The 18,742-nt window shown below is 33.8% G+C and overlaps 1 protein-coding gene across 1 annotated transcript in view; it reads left to right on the forward strand.

Moving 5' to 3' along the window:
* Positions 1-18,742, forward strand: part of LOC120346273 (uncharacterized) — a 198,745-nt gene that overhangs the window by 99,107 nt on the left and 80,896 nt on the right. The window lies entirely within an intron of this gene.

Below are 18,742 nucleotides of genomic sequence, written 5' to 3' on the forward strand. Positions count from 1 at the left end.
GAGAATATTCAACAAAAGGATGTGGTGCTTCAATACTTGAGTGTGAGTTATTGAATCTATGATATTTTTCACTTTGGACTGAGAAGTCCAGAACGTTCATTCCCTGACTATAAATCATTCCAAAAACCTACTCGCGCTTTTATACCACCTATGTTTTGTTAGCAAACATATTTGCCACATTTTCAACAAAAATTCGACTTAACCCATTGAATAAATCTGGCACATTCATGTCCTTTTCAGTCTGTTTCAATTAAAGTTTTCGTATTGAATCCGAACTTTTGGAAATTTGAAATTTGTTTACGACCCCCGTGGAGCTCAACGTTTGAGTTTCACTGATAACCCCGTTGAATTCAAATTTACGACTCCCCCGGCCTCAATGCTACAAAATACGGCAAAACTTCTATTACGAAACTTTTAATATGATTTTCATTCTTTATTTTCAATCGCAGTATTAAAGACTGAAGGAAGACTACACATTTGCTGGGCAGTTCGGAAAAATGAGCAAACATACAATTATGCAATATTATGCCTCTAAAAGTTCCCATGTAAATCATGGTACTATAATATGATTTTGGAATTTTAAATGCACGAAATATTCTAGATACACACTTTTCATGTAGTATTTCTTGCGCGGCAACCCACATCTGATGATTATTTTTTGCCCCGGCATCCGCCTATATCATACCTTGACGAGCTACAATGAAATGTACTCTATATTAAATATTATTATAAGCATCATCATAACAACAGGACTTGATCGTAGTTTCCCTAAACAGAGTTTCTAAAGCTTCATACTCTTTTTACCTCTTGTCCAATTTCAAAAATAAAAATGACCCTTAATCTTTGTATACTATCTACTTAATGCACGCTAAAAATAAAACATGAAATAAGTAACGCTAGGCGATAACAGTCTATCCACAGCGAGAGAATAATATCAACTATTGCGAAACAGACAACAGTGCAATGAAACCAACCTTGCAATACGCTAAGTGGCCATATTTGGTCATGTAGGATACTTAAGTGTAATTGCGAGAAACATTTATCCTGTGCTGAAAACCACTGATCAAAAAATATATTCAACAGAATAATTAGGAGATTACCTTCTACATGTACTTGCAACACTCACTCCAGTACTTAACTCGTACATTCGGTTGCCCTAAAAGATCAGCAGCCCTGAATGGTACTTCGGAAATGATTGTAAATATTTTGTAGAAAGCCCCCGCCACTAACGTAGAAATGTGAGATTTGCGAAAACACCCCTGCCACATTTTAAAATAGAAAATTAGCAGTTATCCAGTTTGGGTTAGGAATGATTTGAAAATTTGAATTTCCAGCGCAATCTACATTCCTAACCCTATAACTGGAAAATGATTAATTTCTACCATAGGTTTGTTTTTGTATATACTTTCGTTACAATTTCTAGCATATACATTGAAATTTTCATGCTATGGCATTGTTTTGTATTCATATATCTATAAGTAATGATCCAAGTGGACTCCGAGTGGGAATAGTATGACGGATATGATTATGTTCCGTACTGTAAATTAAAATAATGTGAATCACTACAAGCTGCTGATCAAGACAGATTATTAGATAGCTTTGATTATCTGTTGTTCCAGCAACCTGTTAAGTGCTGGCACTCGGGACAATATCACTTATATAATAATTGAGTTTGGAAATCGGGGGAAGTGCATGTAATTTACGAATGTCGTGTTCGTACAGCTGGTACCAGCTTCGTACTTTGTTGGTGGATGGCGTGGTTGCTTAACCCCTTCGAAATCTGCTACTGACCGACATATATGTCATATGTAAAATTTGTGGATATCTGTATCGGAACTTTTGGTGACGACTATCTATTGTACAAAACTAAAATCCATGTAAAATGATACCAAACCTTGATGAGCAAGAAGCAAATTCAAAACCAACATCGCCAATTAAAATGTCCTCTCGTTCCAGGATTGCTGGCATACCTTTAGAACAGCGTTTCCCAAACTGTGTTCCGCGAGCGTCTTCGAAGTGTTCCGTGGAAAAAGAATTAAAAATACGTCTAAAATGGTCGCCATGACGATCTATGGGACGCGAACTGGTCGCCCAACTGACCTTTCGATATCGCGGTCACCGTCGGCCTAAAGTGAACTAATTAGGGTGGGGTAGTGGAATTTTCGATAACCGTGGCTATTCCTCCTCCACCTTTTTTTTTCTATCTTCATTAGACGTTACATTAGAGGCAAACACTAAGTTAGGGAAAGTAAACGACATAGAATGGTAAAATGAATGAATTGATTTATATACACAGCATTTAGATTAATGAACAATAAAACATTTATATCAAATGCAATATGCAAAGTATTCAATCATTTTTTAGTTATGTTTAACATAAATCTGGTGGTTGCATTTGGCAACTCGCCACGAGATTGGGAACCGCTGCATTATACCGCTTTTCTTTATCAATTTTACTCTTTCAATTTTTGGGGTTCCGCGAGGCGAGATAAAAAGTGCAAGTGTTCCGTGACCGAAAAAGTTTGGGAAACGCTGCTTTAGAAGATATTGATGATGTCGCATCAATTAGGCCACGACAAGGGCGTAAAAACACATTATTTACACTCGGTATTATAGAAGTTGTGCTGGGTATTATGTCATCTTCATGCAGTGAGCTTGGATGATACTTCGTAATTTCACAAAAAGGCTAGAACGTACAAAAACACTAGAACGTCTGGTTTGTGCATTTTGCTAGCAAATGATGTGACCATCTCAATGGATATCCGAAATTTGTTAAATTTCTAGGAAAGTATGATTATTCAATTTACGACGAAGTGCTTACTTCATCGATCTTTAATTTGTAACTTTCAATGTTATCTGCTTTTGATTGACTGACTTGCTGTGTTGTACAGATTTGAATCAGTATTAATAAAAACAGGAAAACAATGCTCAAATATATTTATATAGGTACCAAGTTCAAATGAAAAACCACAGTACATCGTTAGCCTATGCGTAAACAGACGTACACGGAAATCTGTTGTCTGATCCTTCAAGTGCTTCAAATCAAAATTAAAAATCAAATTCCACTACCGTAGAAAAGTATATTGGTACTGGCAAGATATTAGTTGAGCACTGGGTTTTTAGAAAATATGGAGGGCTATCCTTGTTACCCAATGAGAATATATTGGTTACCAAATTTAGCGTCACACTGCCGTTAGACTGTGCATTGTGATTAACACAACAAAAATATGCTGTTTGGAATAACTATAAAAATGCGGAATTCTAAATATTGGGGCTATCACCGAACTTCGAGAGAAATTTGTTATCAAAAAATTTATTTTTTGGTCAGAGCTATTGTAAGTGTTATCCGGTTGCAACAGAAGAATACGGATAGATATATACATAAGTGCTGGAAACAAGACAGCAATGTAGAGAAAGAGTGACAAGAGATATAACGAAACTAATACTGCGAACATCGGCTGTTCTCTCAGATTGAAGGATAACCTATGCAATAACTCAAATATTGTCGGAGCCAACAATATTTGCTGTAAAACATCGGGTGACCGGCAAATTATAAAAAAAATGATAGCCCTCTGAATGCACCTCAATTTTTATATATTGAAAATTCAATGTAATGTGAGTAGTTGGAATACCCCAAATTTTGACCCTATTTTATAATTCGAATTTCCCAAAACAATTCGTACATCCACCCCATGTTCAACAAGCTCTGAAATTTTATGACCAAAAGGTGTATTCGCCACTTGAGGTCGTTATTGAGTAAGGTTTTCACTGCGTCTTTTCCAAAATCAATGGCGGCAAAAGCATATATTATTTTGCACCGATTACGGTTAGAGATTATGGTGATTTTGTGGTAATTTCAGTGTTTTTGATAGCAATTTACTGTTGATTTATGAATGATTTCATTTGATTCCTGATGTGACTCACGAACAATTCATCATTGTGGTAACAAAAACATTTATAAACACACAGGAGATCAGCTTGTAAATCTCATAAACCATAATGGCATTTTCTTGTGCTAAGAAAAGTTGGATCGACTCTATCCAATTCTTTAAGATTGTCTAAATTTAATATGAAGTTCACCTTCAACAAAGTAAATCTTTCTCCAATTGCACAAATATTAAAGTCTATTTTACAGCACCTTTTGATAGTGTATCGAAATTCCTCTAACCAACTATTACATCCAATATGATACCTTCAATCAAACTGAAATACTCTTACAGCGCGGTTTTGCAAGCTGATGCATATCACAAGTTTAGCGCTGTCTTGGTTTTGATGTGAAATGTGACTGACGTACGTTGAAAAGGGGTCAGTATTTCGACGTGATAATTTACTTGTAATTTTCTGACGGCTCAATTATTTCTTTCGAAAACATTGTCGCGCATCAATCTAAACAAATCCTAGAATTATTACAATTGACTTCTGTCATGCAAGTTGGTGCGTATGGTACCACCCTGATACATTAAAAATATGAATTGAATGCTACTTTCTCAAAACTTACGCAAAATTAGTTTATTTGCATACCCCAAATAGTTAGGCAATATTGAATTGTATTTTTGACTGATGTATCTTAGTGATCAAAATTCATTATTTTTCACTGCGTCCCACGTGCTACAATATAGAAATTTTGTAATGTGTACCCGTTTATTCGCCCATTCTTCCTATTTAGTATTGTTAATATTATCTAAAAATTGCTTTTAGTTATGTCTTGTTTTCGTGTACAATTTTAATTTATACTTTTCTTATAACTCATCCTAAATATTTTTTTAAAAATTGTTTACTCGTTCTGTTATTTGCATGGTCTTATATCTAAAGAAGGGTGTGATGGGTTTGTACCCAATTCTGGACTCAATTTATGGTCTTGCATTAAAAATTTAGCTTTGCCGCACTAATTAATCGAACTACGAACCATTTATTGTTTTATCGTTTTGGGGGTTCTTGTACGAGTTCTCAGACCGCTTCAATAACAAGTTTGCAATTGGCAAGTAATGTTTTGCTTGGCATCATAATTTGTATACCATATATAGTAAACACACCAGAGTCGAATCTGAAATGCTTTAAAGAGCTCATTAAAATGTTTCAGGCTTTTGTTTTCGGGAAACGACTTGAGAACCATCAAGGAATTAATTCTCGATAAAAAGAGCAGCAATATTTGTGCAGCAATACTGTTAATATACGTAAACTAATTATTTGATTGAATTCGACTTTAAATATGCTTCAGACGTTCAAATGGGAACCGTGCTAATTGATAGCACTATAACTATTGTTGATATATTTCCGTTTGCTTTGGATACTTTAATCTTTTTAAATACGCGATTTCTATGTCCAGACAAAACATCATTTTTACCAGAAATGAGCGTCTGGATAAGAGAATGTAGGATTTTTCTTGGATATTCGTTTGTAAGATTTGGCACGAAAGCGTGTCATAACATTTTTTCCAATAATAAAAATATTGTGCTTAACAATATATATGAAATTGTCGAATTTGAGACCATACACAGGGTCCAGGTGTTGAAAAGGAAACGTCATCATTTGTCACGCCTCAAATTTTGCCTGTACTTCCAGTAGAAAAATCATCGGCTTTACGAGTATATCTTAGTATTTTAAATCCGATTTAAATAATAACACCGTATATTTTAATTCACACGAGCAACCTTACAAAACGGAGAAAATAAAGATCGTATGCTTAAGTACTGAAGCCGACAAAGTGCACCTGCAGTAATCTAGATATGTATATACAAAAACAAAATAGTGTTGTGTTATTTTGAACGTGTTGTTGGCCACCCAAGTCGTGAAATCAAAACCAGCTTGGCAAATTGAATTTAACGTAACGCCACAAGATGTTTTGTTTAACTTTTGTGGCGGCTGTTCTTCGTTTCACCTTTTTATAACTTGTTCTGGTTCGACACCCGGATATTTTACTAAAAATGAGAATGGTAAATCGCCTCCTGAAAGGTTTTTAAATCTTTTACGGATTTCACACCATTTTCTCAATTTGGTAAAATAGTAACGGTTATAACAGCAAAATTTTCGATCGAGCGGACTCTGCAAAAACAATTTCGTTCTAAAACATGAAAGTATTTTTAAAAATCTCAAATGAGCTACAAATATTGATAAAGATACGTAAAAATACACATCCCTTTGATTTATTCCATACAGGATCGCATTAGATTTTAGTTGAATAATATATTCTCACTTTCACCAATTTTATGTAAAACTCCTATTCACAAAATAACATCGCAAAAACATATATATCGAATAAAGCTGGAGGATAGACCTAAGTTTCATAAAGGTTTATCTTGTTGATTTATTTTTATTCTATTAGTATTCTGGTAAAAAAAAAGAATCACTATTTTGGGTCATAATAATTGTGAGAGTTTTGATTTTAATATAGTTGAAATTCTGAAACAGCAATCGATTTTGCTGGTCGTATTTCATGCTCTCCCGTGACGAAGCACTAATTTGTACAGAAAATACCACGGGTGGTCATTCTACTAACCCTTGGGTAACTTAACACAGTCCAATTACTTTTGATGTTTGCACCATAAGTTTTGCGTCAACGCTCTACCCAACGTGTCATTTGCCACCTGATGAAAGAGGATAAATATACGTTAAGCTGACCCATTTTTTCATTTCTATGGTTGGCGATATTCGGTACCTTTGAAGTGCGCGTGACAGTCTTATTCAAATGATTAAAAACTAAATGCAGGTTCGTGACTGGACCAAGTAATCAAACGATGATTGAGGGGGATGAACTGTTCTCAAAACGAACCATTAAAGACGACTAGTATGCGTGCTATCACTTGTAGAAAAAGAAAATCGTTAATACCGCATCCAAGGTCCCCGTGGGATTCCAGGTACAAGTCCTATGACTCATAAAGTTCTCATTCGATCACAAGTAATTTAACAAGAAAACCTTGCTCGGAGTGTACCAAATTGTACATAAAATCAAGTTATTTAAAAATTATTTAGGTTATTTGTTAACCTGAATATCGTGGCGATGGGTACGATTATAATTCGTTCTTTTCTATCAAATACTTTTTTTTATTTTTTTCAGTTTTCGAGTTCAAATTATGGCTTAGTCTATTCAATTGCTCATTCTGAATAGTTTCTCAACTTAATAATAGCAAATCAACACAAAATTTTCCGTGTTTAATTTCATGCTCAATGAAGGATGAAATGCCAAGGCGTTGTTTCCCCTAGCGCGATGACGCCTAAGTACAGATTAGTTTAGTCTATGCCGCCTGCCTTTATTTATACTTTTCTATGTTTTTCACAACGTTGATCTACTATTCTGACATTACTGAAACTTCCTTTCAAACTCAATGACATGGAAGTATGCTTTTTTAATAATAACAAAAAAACAATTATATTTTAATGCTATTTCTAAGTAATTCATAATATCATTATGGTTATGCCTTGAATTATGTTAGTGAAACGAATATTTTCAGACCAGCAGATATCCAAACAACACTGCATAAGGATTTTTACTTCATAATTTACATTAATCGACCAACTTTGGCATGTACAGTATTCATTTGTTGATTGACACCACCTAAGGTTTTTTTGTCGACTGCAATTTAATGTAAGACGAACTCCTGTCTTCATTATCACAATTATGCATTTTATCTTTTATTTTATTGTTAACGGACTTACTAATTTAAGGTTGAACGAGGTAGGGATCTCCTGAAATATTCATTTTTAGCATGGAATGACACAAAAGTTGAAATACCCAATGCAATTGAATAGTGGTATAATTCATTTTACAAAACTATCACTTACGATCGTATTTTAATACAATTTTGTGTGCTGAACTCAAATCTTGCTTAAAATAACATGTCCAAATGACTATAAATATCATAATGAGGTAATGCATTCACAGGGTAAATTATGAAAAGAACAGATAATCGGCTGCTAAAAATTTCAATTGCTTGTTGAGAATGTTTTTGATTTTTCAAGTGCAGTACACACCCGTATAATAACTTTTGCGATTATCCACTAGCATGGGAAAAAAGAGAATTTCTGTAATATACAACGAACCGATTTAAACACAAAATTCTAAGTCTCAAATATAACCATAACGTGATCATTGAGAGCTATCAGGTTTTTGGTGTACCTATAAACTCATACCTTAAACTCGTGAAAATTTGAAGGATTTTTTTGGCTAAAAATTGATGGTTTGCAAGTATTAGTGACCCAATGTATATCTTAATGGAAGACTAAAGCTGGCTATCAATCATTATAAGCTGTCGTTTATTTCTGATGTCTCCTATATTTTATGACAATAGAATGTTGTGACGATTTCTTCTTTGCATCATTTAAATTGTGGTCATGCTCCGTGAATGTATATTCGGTGCCTTGAAGCGTAATATAAGCGAAATGATCCTTTTAAAAATATGTGGCCCAAAATTTAGCACTTCAAGCAAAAAAGTTGCTGTGTTCATATTTATTTATTTAAAATTGTTGAAGGTTCAATTTTTAACACACGCTCGCAAAATAAAAGTGAACTTTATTTTAACACAACAGGCAAAAATATTTCTACATTTTAGGGTGACTTTTAAACGAGTATTAAAGATAATATGTTATGGAGTAATTGTGAAAATTTGCAACCTTTTCCTATGTCCAAATGACAACTATTCTCTATTACTCTCTCTAATACACTCTATTATCCGAGCAGTTAACTAACTGTATTCATGTTCTCTGCCAGGAATTCCGATCAGGTATGGTCGCGTTTCTGGATTTCTATTAAGATGTGGTAAAAAGTATTTCATATTTTACCAAATTTATATTCAGTAATATAAACTTGGGATTAAAAAGAATATTTTTGAATTAGATCAAATAAATCACAGACGTCAAATATTTGATTTCTGGTGACTTTTTGTTGCCTTCCTATCATCAAAGGGTCTTGCAGTGAATGAAACGATTCTATTATTGTGGTATGGACATAGTAGTAAAGTACCAAACAGTTGTTTTATCGAATAAACGTGGAATAAAACGAACATTATGGATATTTCATGGGACGCTTGATTTGATGATCGATCGGTGTTTTGCATCAACCTTCAATTACGGAAAAATATATTTATTTCGATATCAAATTTTTGTATCTTTTCAAACCGTCTGATTATCCACATAACTAGTTAGCAGCAGAGTTCACGAACGAAATACCTGTCGGCTTTCAGGAAATAATTAAATCATTTCTGTTTTATGAATAGTTTACCCAATTTAATCTGAAATATTTAATATGCTACACCAGAAAGCTTAGATCTACCACAATTAAATTAGTGCGAGTATGCATATATGTAAAATAATCATATAATTTCATAAAAGGACCATAAACAAAAGGACAACAAGTAGTTGCCTCCCGCGTCTAACTAACAACCATTCACGAAATCTAGATTCGTTTCATTTGAAATTTCTGATAGATTAATACATACAATATCACTAACACAGTAAAGCACTTTTTTTCTTCGTGAATGTTTGTAAAGCGATATCAAATGTGGATTATGTAGTAGTAAATAAATCTATAGTTTGAGCTATTTGTGTCATAAATCCATCATGTACCGTTTTATATTTGACGGTATCATGAAAATACCGTTTTTCAATTTTAAAATTCGAATATTGTATTAGTAATTTCAATAACTATACCATAGTATCATAAAATTATGTTTTGTTGAAAAAAAAATTAATGGTAAAGAGCAAATATGGTGAATTCAGTCGTTGAATTTTCACCCAAGATTCGTCGGGTAATATTGAGTACCATTTCCTTCATACTTAGAAAGTCACGAAAAATTCCAGACTGTCATCTGCGAGGGCGTTCCCACGGTACGGACCTCCATCAGGCGGCTACTGTGTAATGTGTGAAAATCGGGATCAAATACAAAGTGGCCACTTAAGATGGCACGAGTGTTGATTTGCTAACAAGCCAACCCATCGCCTTTCTAACTTTTAGTTTCCCTTCTTTTCAAACGTAGATTGGCTTCTGGCTAAATCCCGATGTTCAAAATGGCGTATATGCATTCGGCCATTGCAGCTGCTGACAATAAAACACGCAAATGTGCAATCACCTGTAAAGATGTTAAAATATGATTGGTTAGGTCTGATCTTTTTCTATTTACCCGATTTATTACTCACCCAAACTTAACTAAGTTTTTGTGTTTATGAATGATATATTACCGCCCAAGGTATTCGACATTTTGTAAACAGTACGTTTTCTATTTTGGTTTAAAATGTTGTTGATATAGAGGGTATCAGTTGCTGGGTATTGAATTTGTTATTGTCACTTTCCCAGGGTTTGGTTGTTATCTGAGCCGCTCTGGTAAGAAAGAAAAAGAGTAGTTCGGTACCTTCTATAAATCCTTGCCTCGTACCCATTGCCCAATATTTAAAACCGAAACCGGATAACCCCACTATTCGACGTGCCGAAAATTCTCAGACAAAACGTCATAAAAGGTGTGAAATGGTTCGCGGTTACTTATCCTAATGACCCCTGGTGTTCCTGGGTCATTTTGACACCCTTCTATAATTTTTTTAATATTTCACCAACCAAAAATGCCAAAGACATCATTAATGTGTCCCTAAAAAGCTTATTTTCGTCGCTTTCCACTAAAACGCGCCCACATTACGTAGCGTAAATGCGTCCGACCATATGCCAGTAAGAAGAGAGAAATTTCAAAAAATTTCGAGAAAAAGTTTCTCACTTTTAACGCTGTGGTCGACACGTGATTGATATGCGAGAGAAAGAGTTCTCTTTTAGAAGAGCTAAACGTCACCTTCAAGATAAAACAAGACTGGGATTTGTAAGTGAAGTGATATTCGTTTTATCGAAGAGCATTTGATCGCGTGCTGTCTGGTATCTTTGTTTGTTTATTATGAGCCGAAGAACGTTGCTCGCGCGTTCAAAATACTTCGTTTTCAACTAACAATAGATTATTGGGTTATTTTTGGGCTTTGAAATACTCATACAAATAAAATTGACCTTGTTGCAAAATAAAAATTATACATAAAAAAAATATGATGACATCACCGTAATTAAGAACACTCGGATCAAGCATGGGTAATTTAAACTCAAACATTTTGAGTTTTGAAATTGGTTTTGTTCACATGCAGACCACTATGAAATACTATTGACCCTCCAAAATACATTTAATTTAGCCATAAACCCAAATTATGACACAGATCAGCCATTTATGACCGGGCCGAAACCCTAGGGTTATAAGCCACTGATAAATACAATTTTAGAAGCGAAATTCACTTTTGAAGTGAAATTACCTGACCTTTTCACCGAGGTATATCACTCTAATTGTGCTTAATTGGAAAGGAAGTTCTGTAGTATCTATTATTCTGCAAAGCCCTGTATTAGAGCTATCTTTGGATCATATATAAACTATAATATTAACTTAGAAAATCTGAAGCGGTGCTTCGTAATGGTGTTAATTGTTCGATAGGTTGTATACAATCATGTAAACAACGGTACAACTGTATTTGGTGAATTTAGTATCGATTTAATTTTTGATCAATCAATATATCAAAAATTTGATATTTTAATTTTGATAAAGATTTGTTGAAAAATTGAATTCACTTTATGATATCTCCTACTGATTTATCGTTTCTGCCTAATAATTTTAGCTAACGATACTCTCTCATATTTTTAAACCATCCATCATCATCTAGGATGTTGACTTTGACTTTCTGGATATCTGGTTTCTTAACTACCTCGTCAATAACGCCAGGTACAGCCATATGTGGATCGTGGATATTTGCGTTATTCCAGCAAAAAATTGTATTGTAGTGAGATATCCGGTAGAAATGCAAATGTTTGTAGCAACATGATCAATCTACTTAGGGAAAGGTCCCAAGAATGCAACACTTTATGTGAAATTCTCTACCTTCTTGTTAAGTTTGACTCGCGTTATTTAAATACTTATTCACACAATCATAATACACCATCATAGTTTCATATACCATTGGAAGCCCATAACACTTCGGGGTTTGTCTGTAATTTGTCCAGACATCAGTCTATTTTGCTTCTGAGCAATTGCGATTAACCGTTATTTGAGTAAATTTGCTTAAAAAACTAAAAAAGGTGTTCATTAAATTCTCTATTACTTGTTGAACTGAGGGTATATTTATCATACGCGGCTCTCGTGAAGACCTTGGTCACATTTCCAATAAAGTTTGTATATTAAATTGAGAAGTACTTCTGATATCGTAAAAAAAGCTTTCGTGTAGTCTTTCAATCAACCATGCAATAATTCGAATTTTTAGCTTCTTACGTAATTCGTCGGTACTATTATTTCTACCTTGGCTTTTAGCAGGTTTGGTATTTTTTAACGGATTGAAATTTCAAAAGGCTTTTACGCAGTAAAAATTCGACCAAACAACGCGAGCAGGGTCAAAGTTCATCATTTTAGCGTGCTTTTAATTCAACACAGAATGCTATCACGTCAAGCATGTTATGTTGGTAAATTTTTCTTTATATATTTAGATTATATCTCACACATGCTCGATTGTTTGTTATATTGCTTAAAATTTATGAATGAACTGTTGTTTTAACCTAGGTTACGTTCTTTCACACCAAACCATTTGCATCACGTACTTGTGTTACAATTGGTGTGTTATATTTTGGCCACAAAAAGCACTTAAGGCGCTACTGAACCGAATGGAATCCTTCCGATAATGGAGAGCAATGGCATTGCAATTTTATTTTTTGTCGTAGTAAAGTGACTTCTACGATTGTTTTATTTTAGTCATCGTAAGGTGTTTTTGCTATTCGTTCATATCCATTTTCATAAAAACCCTTGTGATGTGAGTCTGTGACTTACTTGTAAAAAAATATTTAATCTTTACTACATCAATGCGTTTGAATAAAAGAAAATTGAGCAGAATATCAAAATCCAAACACAAAAGAAGGCAGCAATAACTGTCATGCAGAAAGAGAAATATATCTAAATAAAAAAAACAAGTAAATGATTAGTTTCTGAATAGACGATACCGGAAATCAATTTCATGTGATTCGTTGTTTCTTTTTTGTCCCTTTTACCCTCTATTTTCTTCTCTCCCAGCCAGTAATTTTCCACTTTACATTCATAATATGCGTCTCTCTTTCTTCCTACACTCCTTATACACTCTCCGTTGTACTAATAATATACCCGCCATTTTCTCTATTCTTATACATTTATATAACTGATTGTTGCACAATACACGACAAAATTGAACTGTTATCACACCTGTTGCTGTGGTTTTATAAATTGCATGTACAGAATATAATAAGCCGCGTTTGATTTACTTCTATCGTTAATCTATTTTATCGTGACCTCAGAATGATAAGCTTTTGGCCTTGGCTAATTTACTTAGCCTACACCGTTCGAATAACAGGTGTGCATTGTTTCTTCGTGGTAAACAAATGAACACATTAAACCAAGACCTGTTCCGTTGATTATTTTTATAGGTCCGAATATTTAGAAAGATAACAAATTAAATAGGTGATAAAATTAGCACGTGTAAATTGTAAATGACATGATAGATAAGTCAATTTTAGCTTCGACCTTTATATGAGACTTTTGAAGTTGCCTTTTATGTTTGCATGAATGATGCTTTATACCCACGTTTCCCAACCGGGAAGATATTTTGACGTTCTCGAGGAAGAATTCTGCCTTTTATTTGCTGTAGTATTACTAATTATTTAATATAATAAATATCCACACATTATAATAAACTGTACAAAAGCGGTATTGCAACGCGCGCATAGCTAGATCATTTAAAGATTCAATAAATAAAGTTGTTTTTAAGCATAGTGAGGGAACAGATAGTTCCAAAATAGGCGAAAAGGAGAATTTAACAAAATAATCTGGAAACTATTGTTTCATACGAAGTCTCGTTGGACGCCAATACAGTATTGGTAGTTTGATAAAAAAAAGTTTTAATGGCTTATAATACGACGTATTTCGACGCAATTCACCTCAAAAAAGGGTCTGTAACGTTCATGTACTGCAATTTCACGAATTTACTGTCATGAATTGTAGGAGTAGACTTAATTTATCAGTTATTTTATCTATGATTCCGTTACAATGAATAACCCCTGGTTATTCGTCAGTAATTCATTTTATTTTTCCTTTTTTTGCAATAAAACTGGCTAATTCATTCTTTGCCATATTGAACCAAATGACAGTAAATTTATATGAGCAATAAATCGATCGCGTTCCGAGTACAAATAACACAAGTTCATAAAAATATATTCTCGACAAACATTATTAACGACAACCTAGCTTTCAAAATTTAGTTAGTCACGCATATCTCTACCATAATCGGTAATTAAGGTCGACATATCAAAACTCGACGCAGGTGTTCAAAATCAGATGCGACCGATAACCATAAATCACAGTCTGCATTCAGGTGTTTTGCTTTTACTTGTGGCATATCGTTTCAATATAATTATATAAAGGTAATTTTTCCGGTACAGATTCATGCCATAACATAGTGATAACGAAAAGAAAGAAGAGCACGCTAAAGACAGGAAAGGTAAACCATTTGTCGGGACGTTCTCTGATCTTTTATATACGCTGTTTCGAGATCAAAATTGCCGCACCTGACTATTTGAAAAATTCATGTATATATTAATACTTAAAAATATTAATAATATTTAATCAGTTAATTTTAAAATAGGCCAAATATAAACGCAATAAGAAAAAAGTTTGTTGAAATACATCTACGATATGTTTATCAAATCTTATTCTAATTTCGATTTCCTGGGTCTAGTAGAATTCAAAAGACTACCAAAATGATTTCTTCCTGTTATTGGCATGAATAGATAAATACTCTGTTAGGGTTGTAAAACTCACATATAAGTCACACATAAAATCACATAGGTTTTACGTGTTAGCAGTGTATGTGTTTTAATGCAGATATAGCGACCTCTGCAATTGAATTCTATGGCAAAAATCTGTCCATTTTTTCGAAACCTTTATTGACTATAATTTTATTAATGTAATAGAATTTCCAAGTACAAACACTTGATTTCGAATTCATCTTCCAGAAAAACATTACCGCCGCCTTTCCGTGTGGATGTCGCATTGATTTAGCACATTGGATAATAAATATTGAGTTAAAAAGCTTCTGCTTTTACCTTTGTCTGATTAAATTTCATCTGAACTGATCATGTTTTGCATGTTTACAAATGCGGATGTATTAAAGTTTCATCGCACCGTGAATTTCATAATCCGTGAAAGATGTTAAACCACTTTAAAGCTGAATTTGTCAAGTAAATCCTTCACGGAATTTGCTACTTAATGAAAGTTGATGTAAAATCACTTAATCATATTTTCGAAAATAGTATAAATGTTGTTAAACAAAATGTAATAACCGAGAATGTTCTTTGTTGTGGATTTATTCACATATTAATTATATTAAGAGCTATTATGTTCTGGAATGAGCTTGCAAGAGGACAGCGTTCAAGTGTATAGACACAAAGGAAAATGTCATAAAAAGTGTTCGCATGGACTAAATAAAACAGCAAAACAATCCATGTATAGACTTCGTGTCCAACAACCCATAAAAAATGATCAGATTTTGCCTTAAGCCTTCCTTATTACCAACCAAGATAAACTGTTGAAAGTTCACCTTAGTCAGCTATTAACAATATTATTTTTTCAAAAAATATAACTTCTGAACGTGCGAAAAATCCAGTTAAAACGGTTTAATATCAACAACGAGTTTGTACCGGTCGGAATCACTGCATGCCAAAATCTCGTCCCGCTCGTGCACACTTGAAAAGACATTGGAATATTGTCATTACGGTCGATACAAACAATATTAGAGTCCATTGTTGCGGTTGCCGAAGGAACCCGTCAATCAATATGTTTATTTAGTTAGGGTTAAGGTGAGAAGCTTAATAAAAATAACTATTATTTTTATCTCATTTTTAAACTGACGTCTCACCATTCATCCTTCCGGAAATACATTCATAACAAAAAGTATGAATATTATCTTTTCTCAGTGTCTGGCTCCATTTCTGGGTCTATACTCGTGAAGGTATATTGTACTGCACAGATAACACGTTCTCAGGTTAAAATACTAGGAAATACAATATGACTTTACAGATGTTTTTAAACGTCCTAGAAAATCGTAATATAGTCATATTAAAACACAAACGTTATTACGGACTCTTGACTTTTTATATTCGTGCTTTTGTTCCTTAAGATTAGCCTTGAGTGAGTGTAAACATAATAAATTCGTGGTTATAGCCATGCCGAAATGACACACCTTCTTATTATGATTGACGTGCCCGTCCGTTTATTTCAGGGCGCGACTCTGACGCAATCTGAAAACCAAATAAGAAGTAAAAGTTGACTTTTTTGCCATTATTAGAATACAAACAACAATAATGATATTAATATTCAAAATTGAAGGTTTCAGTATATTAAAACCTATGGCTGGGTTAATATAAGCGACTTTGCAGAATTTCATATTATTAACACGTAAACGTGTAGCATACTAAAATAAATTTTACTTGAGAACTTATATCGAGTTAATGAAGCTTTATGGTTCAGACATTATGCTAAATTAATTTACCGTGAGTCATCTATTCATAGTGAAATGTTTTGACGTTTCTACTAATGATGAAAAAAATCAGTTGTCAAATGATAAAGTTCGTCAAAGTTTTCAATCCACCATGACATCCGGGGGAGGCATATTTAGATAACGAACGATTTCGTTATATAGCATTTTATTAGAATGAAAGCCGATCAAAATACTTTTATATTAAATATATATATTAATATATATATAACTCGAATATACTCACGATATGCTCGCCGTGCTAAAACTATTTGACATTTGCTATCACCACTAAAATGATACTTCGAGTGCCGCAGATCTAAAATTTGCTGGCGGTTATTTAAGCTGCTACGCCCTCTGACCTCTTCGACGTAGTTCCAAGGCATTACCCCAATATTGTGTATAGTTGTGGTGTGACATTTACCTACTAATGCTTCACTTATTTTATTGTAGTTTTTATTGTAGTAAGTAGATCATATTCTGCTATATGGAAAATATTTTTGTTTGTATGGGTGATAGATATATTACTCACTAATATTCCTCCCCCTAACTCACCAAGACGTACGAAATCAGTTAACATGCACAATGGGGAAGATTTCTTTCCTTTAGTATAGGATGTTAATAAATAATAACACTACATAAAACAACATTTTTCGTATACACTTTCGAGGTCTGTGCCCGTTATTACACTCGCACTTCATTTGGCGTTTGCAATGATGGAGATAATTGTGGTTCTTATTGTCCCGATATAAAAATTCATCTGTATTCATACACGACCAATTACTAATCTTGAATGTCATTTTAAAACAATTTATAGCCTATGTCACATATATAGTCAAGCTACGAATGTGACGTAGTCGGTGGCAAACCCTGCTCACGATGCACCTGGACTGATGATTGATTTACTTGACCGTGGAACCTGACATCTGGTTAAACAAAAGAAAAGAATGGAATTTAATCATTCATGCAACGTACATGACATGAAATAAAGAACATTTTGCATTCCGTGTTCGGATGTGTGTGCGATCATTCTGGTTCACATAGAATTATTTTTCGATTTGGGTGGCAATTTCTTGCTTTCAAATTAAATTTGTGGACGTGGAATGTAGAATATTTAGAACTTTAGCACGCAAAAAAGTATTCTGAGCAGTGAGCAATCGAAAATATCTCGCCTTAAAGAGATTGACGATAGACATTGTGAGTATTCTCATGCAATTGTGTTTGATGTTGTCCTGACGAGTTTATTTTGAAAATTACAGAAAAATGAAGCTAATCATCATCAGGTCAATTTCTAAAGATTAAGAAAAATATTCGAATGGAAGTTTTGAATCAAATAAAGATGATTTTATCAATTTAGCTCAGAAACCGCGAAGAAAGCTCATCATCCGAGTGATGGCATTTTGTACTCGTCCATTTGTACTCATATTATATTTCGAACAATAAATATTCATGCACATTCCCAATCAGTGTGTTTTCGTCTTCCTGAACTTACATATACAAATATAAATATTGCATTAACCAACTGATAAATGCATGCACCACACACTCCAAGGTTGCAATTGTTCATATGCACAAAAATACACGAGAGCAAAGGGCAATTGCAAATTTTGAAGCGTGCGGTGGTTATAAAAGAAAGTACACTCGCAAATTTGTACCCTGGTAAATGTGACACAGAAGGACATAGTTTTGAATAGAAATTCGAGTTATGCCTTCTACATTATCATAAGACCGACATTAGAATTCGACTGTTATGCAGCCCACTCACAAATTCGTTGCAATTCGTGATGATTAGGGCAATTTGTGGCGCAGTAATACTTGGATCTGTGTGTGTCTGTATGTATGCTAACCATAAATTACTGTGGTTCAAATATGCATGGCCCAAACAGTATGTCAGTGCCTGGGTAAAAAGTACACCGAAAAAGTAAGTGTCGTTTATATTAGTTGGGTATTTATTATTGTAATAGGTGACAGCTGGTACACAGTCTGCAAAGTCAAATGACAACCTAATACATGGTAAAACTCAGAGGTAATAATGTTAAATGGTTTAACAATTTTTTTTACACAATATGACGTAGGCTACAGTAGTCACAATGGAATCATGGGAATATGTATTCTTGCCATTTGTCAAAGCACAACAAGCAATCAGGTCTTGTTTGGCTCTAAGAAACTTCAATACATTTTATTCATTTCACAC

Source organism: Styela clava, chromosome 8, assembly GCF_964204865.1.
Source record: "Styela clava chromosome 8, kaStyClav1.hap1.2, whole genome shotgun sequence".
Classification (NCBI taxonomy): domain Eukaryota; kingdom Metazoa; phylum Chordata; class Ascidiacea; order Stolidobranchia; family Styelidae; genus Styela; species Styela clava.